This window comes from Tupaia chinensis, unplaced genomic scaffold, assembly GCF_000334495.1.
Source record: "Tupaia chinensis unplaced genomic scaffold, TupChi_1.0 Scaffold146511_1, whole genome shotgun sequence".
Taxonomy (NCBI): domain Eukaryota; kingdom Metazoa; phylum Chordata; class Mammalia; order Scandentia; family Tupaiidae; genus Tupaia; species Tupaia belangeri.
The window spans coordinates 1-5714 of NW_006206366.1; the positions used below are offsets into that span (position 1 = coordinate 1).

Here is a 5714-nt window from a genome sequence, read left to right on the forward strand (position 1 = left end):
TTGACTGAGAAACAAAGACAGAGAGGAAAAGCAGGAAACACTTCCAAGGGGAGATGGCCATGCCATATCTTTCTCCTCCATTCTCCTCTCAGGATTTTTGGGATGCATTCATATGAGTCCAGAGTGTTTTTCAGGCTCTTGGGTCCAGGACTCAAACCATACTCAGCCATGTGGGATCCATGTACCTTAATCACCATGCCACTACCTAGTTCTATTATTCATTTTTAGTTTCTTTATCTGTTTTTATCTATCTTATATTTATTATTTTTGGACTTCTTAATTTTCTATAAATGTTTTTAATCTTAAATTTGTTTTATTCTATATTGTATTTATTTTCTTTGTACATCTCACTTTTATTTTTATTTTATTTGGTTTTAATTTTTTAAGAGAAATTTTTGCTACAGGGCATGTACACTAGTCAGAGAGACAGAGACAGAAAGTGAGAATGGGTCTAGGATTCAAACCATGGTCACTGAGAGTCCAGCTAATATAACCTCTATGCCATATGCTGGTCCCTCACCACTGTGTATTTTATTATCTATGTAGTTGCCTCATTTGTTTCTTACTTTTTAAAGTGTGTGTGTGTGTGTGTGTTTCCAATTTTGCTAGTGGGTATAAGCACTTGACTGAGAAACAAAGACAGAGAGGAAAAGCAGGAAACACTTCCAAGGGGAGATGGCCATGCCATATCTTTCTCCTCCATTCTCCTCTCAGGATTTTTGGGATGCATTCATATGAGTCCAGAGTGTTTTTCAGGCTCTTGGGTCCAGGACTCAAACCATACTCAGCCATGTGGGATCCATGTACCTTAATCACCATGCCACTACCTAGTTCTATTATTCATTTTTAGTTTCTTTATCTGTTTTTATCTATCTTATATTTATTATTTTTGGACTTCTTAATTTTCTATAAATTTTTTTAATCTTAAATTTGTTTTATTCTATATTGTATTTATTTTCTTTGTACATCTCACTTTTATTTTTATTTTATTTGGTTTTAATTTTTTAAGAGAAATTTTTGCTACAGGGCATGTACACTAGTCAGAGAGACAGAGACAGAAAGTGAGAAATCACCTCCCAGTTGGTTGGCCACACTGCAATCCCTTCTCTTCCATTCTCGGGATTTCAGGAATGCACACATACCCACCTGGCATGAGTTTGAAGCCACCAAGTTCAGGACTCAAACCACAGTCAACTACATGGATGTCTGGCAACATAACCATTATGCTATCTGCTGGTCCCTGTTTTAAAATTATATATTTATTGTCTGTGTACTTTCTCTCATTAGTAAAAAAAATTTGTTATGGGGCCAGCAAGTGGTATAGAGGTTAACATGGCTAGCTTCATAGTTTGAGTCCCAAACCCAGTTGTCTGAGAATCACACTGAGCATGTAGGTATGTATGTGTACCCAAAATCCCAAGAGGAGATTGGGGGGGAAGGGATTGTAACTTGGCCATCCTCCTTGGGAGTGACTTCTCACTTTTCTCTCTCGCGCGTGAATACACAAACTCTATAGTAAACATTTTAAAAAATTATTGTTTTTAATTTTTTATCTTTGTTTTTATCCACCTAGCATGATTTTGCTCTTCTCATTTTTTCTGATTTTATTTACAAATTTTGTTTTTTCTATTTGTATTTTTTCTTTGTGCTTCTGTTTTTTGGGGTTTTTTTTGTTTTTTTTTTTTTCTTTTTGGTGGTTGAAGTAACATTTATAGAAGTAAACTCTTCTTTCCTTTACAATTAGTGGTCATGTGCTCCATCAACCTAGTCCTTGACTTCCAGCTGAGAAAGCAAAAAGGTCTATGTGAAATGATAGAAGAACCCAGTCAATGCATGCCATGTGCAAAGAATCCAAGTTGAACAACAGTAGTCTTGCCATCAACTCTATAAAAATGTATGCTGTAGTAACATATATTTACTTCCTCCAACATACAGAAAGGGGAATTAGTTGAGCACTGAATTAGTTGAGCAGATTCTGGATGTAGTTTGACAGCCTTCAGTCTGAGAACTCTGCAGTAGGTTTTATTCACTTGTTCAATCTTCTTTTACAAAACAGAAAGTAGTAACTCAAGTCTTTGTAAAGTGGTTAGCAGTCTTTCTGTTTCTGCATTTTGCCTCTAGCCACTTTGTTCCTGACACTAATAGCACCCTCTGTGTCATCATTATCCCCAGAATCCTCTTGAGTGTGCTTCTTCTTTTCCCCATGATCCCTCAGCTCCATTCAAGCAAATCTCTGTGCTTCACTTACATGGTCTGTCAGCATCAGAATCTCATTATCCTGTGTTGAAAAAACAGGAAGTTTCTTCACCTTTAAGTGTTCTATGTGCTGGCAGAGCTTCACATCATACTGTGTAACATAAGTAATACCCTTTCCAGAGCACCAAGCTCTAGCCACTTGACCTACTTGGTGGATGTAATCCTAGGAGTGAGTAGCAGTGTCAAAGTTAACAACTATATCTACATGAAGAACCTCAGCTCGCAACATCAGTTGCTAGAAGAATGGAATTATCCTTTGCCTTTAACTTATTAAGCGATTTTAGGTGATCGCTCTGACTCATCTGTCCATAGGTAGTGAGGAGATGGCAGTGAATCCAAGATTTCAGAGCAACAAAGCTGTTCTCTGAGTATTGTTACAGGTGCTACAGAATATCTTAAAGCAATTTCCAGTCAATTCATTTAAAATGTAAACCAACTAGGTATCCTTGAATTTAGAGGGAATAAAAATAATATTGTAATTTCTCAAGCATCTGGTACTTTGAGGAAACATCACATTTCACAGGACTCTTCAGAGCTGCTTGCTGAAGTTTTGCAACTTCTTGGTCATGGTAGCAGGGAAAAGAAGAGTTTTCCGATAGTGGGGAATCACTTTGAGGACCTTATCAACTTCTGTCTCAAAATCCATATTCAATATTCAATCTGCTCCATCCGTGACCAAGTATTTGCAGGCTCTTAAATTGAAACATTTTATATTTTCCAAGTGGTCAATTGGTCAACTAAGAGCTGTGATTACTATATAAGGTTTTTTGCCAAGGCTCGGTACTAGGACATTGAATCAATTCCACCTACAATCACAGCATTTTGTTCTCTAATAAAGGACCCCAGGGTCTCAAACTGCTCTGAGATCTGAAAAGTCAACTCTCAAGTCAGAGTGAGAACCAGGGCAAACAAATGCTGGGGCATCTCCAGCAGCACGTTCAGAATGGGCAAAGCAAAGGCTTCTATTTCCCCATAGCCAGTTCCTGGTAGCGCAATGATATCACAACCTTGAAAGGCCAAAAGAATAGCTTCAATCTAGATCTTGGTGAGCTTTGTCCATCCTAACTGGTCAGAAACTTCACATAATACATCTGTCATGTCTGGGTCTTTAAATAATTTAGCTTCCTTCTCTTCCTCTGCTGTTGGCTATGAAACTTCAATCTGATAATCATGCTCCTTGGACACCGCCCTCTTCACTAAAGGACCCAGAAGTAGGTAATAAGCAGCCTTTCATTACGTTTCATATTTGTACATTTTTTTGGAGAGATTTTTGCCATAGGGCACATGCACTTGCCAGAAAGACAGAGAGAGACAGAGAGACAGAAAGCGAGAAATCACCCCCCTCCCCAGGGGGGATGGCCATGCTGCAATCCTTTCTCCTCTATTTTCCTCTCAGGATCTTGGGCATGCATGTACACATGCCCTGTGTGAGTTTAAGTCACCGGGTCTGGGACTCAAACTGCGGTCGACTACATGGGAGTCCAGTGACATATCCATTACGCTAACTGCTGGTCCCCATATTTGTAAATTTTAAAAGTTTTTACTTTTAAGTTTTGCTTTCCTTGCATTCATTTATTTTTCTATTTTTATTCATTTCTTAAATTTAATCAAAGGGTATATGTGCTCATCAGGAAAAGATGGGGAGGGGATGAGAAAGTATTCCCCATGAGGAATCCATTTTTCTCCATTTCTTCCTCCTTTCAGGATTTTGGATATACATGCACACACATACCTGCAATACCTCACAAACCACTGGATTTGGAGCTCAAACCATGTTCTCCATCATGCTGGATCCAGCTTCCTTAATATTACTACAGCTAGCACTTTAAAACAGTTTTGTTTTTTTACTTTATAAGCTTTAAGTATTTTTTCCTTATTTTGTATTTATTTCTTTCATAGTTCTCTTTTCTCATATTAATTCTTTTAATTCTGGGAATTTTTCTTGTTTCCATCTAGATTTTGTGTTTTTGTACATTTCCCCATTTTCATCTCTATTAAAAATGTTTCAAATGGCCCCTTCAACCTTCCTTTGTCATTATCCCCAGAGCCTTCTGCAGATGGGTATCAGTGCCAGCCAATGAGAATAACTGAGGCAGGAGACCACCTCAGGACCTCCTACCATCTTCAAAATGCTCCAAATGCTACCCAGACCAACTTCTTCCTCCTCCCTTTGCTACCATTGCTCCCCAGATCCTGTACTGCAGGGCAGGGAATAGCAGTAGACAGTGAGAAGAACTGAGGCTAGAAGACCACTTTAGAACTCTTGCTTCCTTCTGCCTAGCCAGGAATATTTCCAGACTTCATAGTTTTCTGAAACACATGGTACAACTCCTACTTTCTTCCCCAGTTAAAACCCTGAAGCTCAGCCCCAGGTGCACCTCTTCTCAAAGACTGAGAAACAAATCAACACTTAAAGCCGACTAAACACACAACTTCTCTGACTGGAAGACAAGCCCTCTACCAAGAACACATCTGTGAAGTAGAGCTCTTCTTCCCCTGACACTTTAGAATTGACATCAGAAAAGTGGGAAAAGTGTATAATCCATTAGATTACTAGTGCAAAGTTCCAAGAAATATGGGGGGAAAAGAAAACACTTCTTTCCCAGTGGAATAGAGCAACTTTTCTTCAACCATAGACAGCACAAAAGAATTTCTAGGATTGTCATAAATAGAGTTCAGAATATTCATGGTGACAGAGATTAGAAAGTCTTTCCAGGATTTGAAGGAGGACACAGACATCATAAAAAAGAACCAATTAGAACTTCTAGAGATGAAGACAGTAGTAAAAGAAATCAAGACTTCCCTTAAAGGTATTAAGAGCCAATTGGACCACACAAAAGACAGAATCTCTGAACTGGAAGACATAACCTTTGACTTAGATTAAATCACCAAAAATATTTTTTAAAAATTGAAAAATAAAGACAACCTATGGTAAATACTAGGCATTATCAAATGCCCAAATACCTGAATAATAGGTATTACAAAAAGTGAATAATTTTGACAGGAGCATAGAAAATCTTTTCCATGAAATACTTGTAGAAAACTTCCCAAAACTAGAGAAGCATTCAGTCATACAAACCAAATAAATACTAAGAACTCCAAATAGAAAAAACATAAGAAGATACTCTCCATGGCACATCATAGCCAGATGCTAAAATCTTGTACAGAGACAATATTCTAAACATGTCAAGAGAAAAATGTCAAGGCACTTACAAAGTTTACCCTATTAGGCTAACATGAGACCTCTCAACAGAAATGATGCAGGAAAAAAATGGAAGGCATATTCAAAATACTGAAAAAAAATTTTCAGCCAAGAATACTATACCTGACGAGATTATTCTTTAAATGGGAAGAATGAATAAAATCATTTGCAGACAAACAAAAACTGAAAAATAATCACCAATACTAGACCAGCTCTTCAAGAAGAACTGAAGGGAGTACTATATCAGGAAAACTAA

The 5714-nt window shown here is 37.6% G+C and overlaps 1 pseudogene; it reads right to left on the reverse strand.

The window, feature by feature from the left end:
- Positions 1 to 2086: 2086 nt before the first annotated feature.
- The window catches only part of LOC102489104 (putative ATP-dependent RNA helicase DDX47), a 4798-nt pseudogene continuing 1170 nt past the window's right edge, over positions 2087 to 5714 (reverse strand).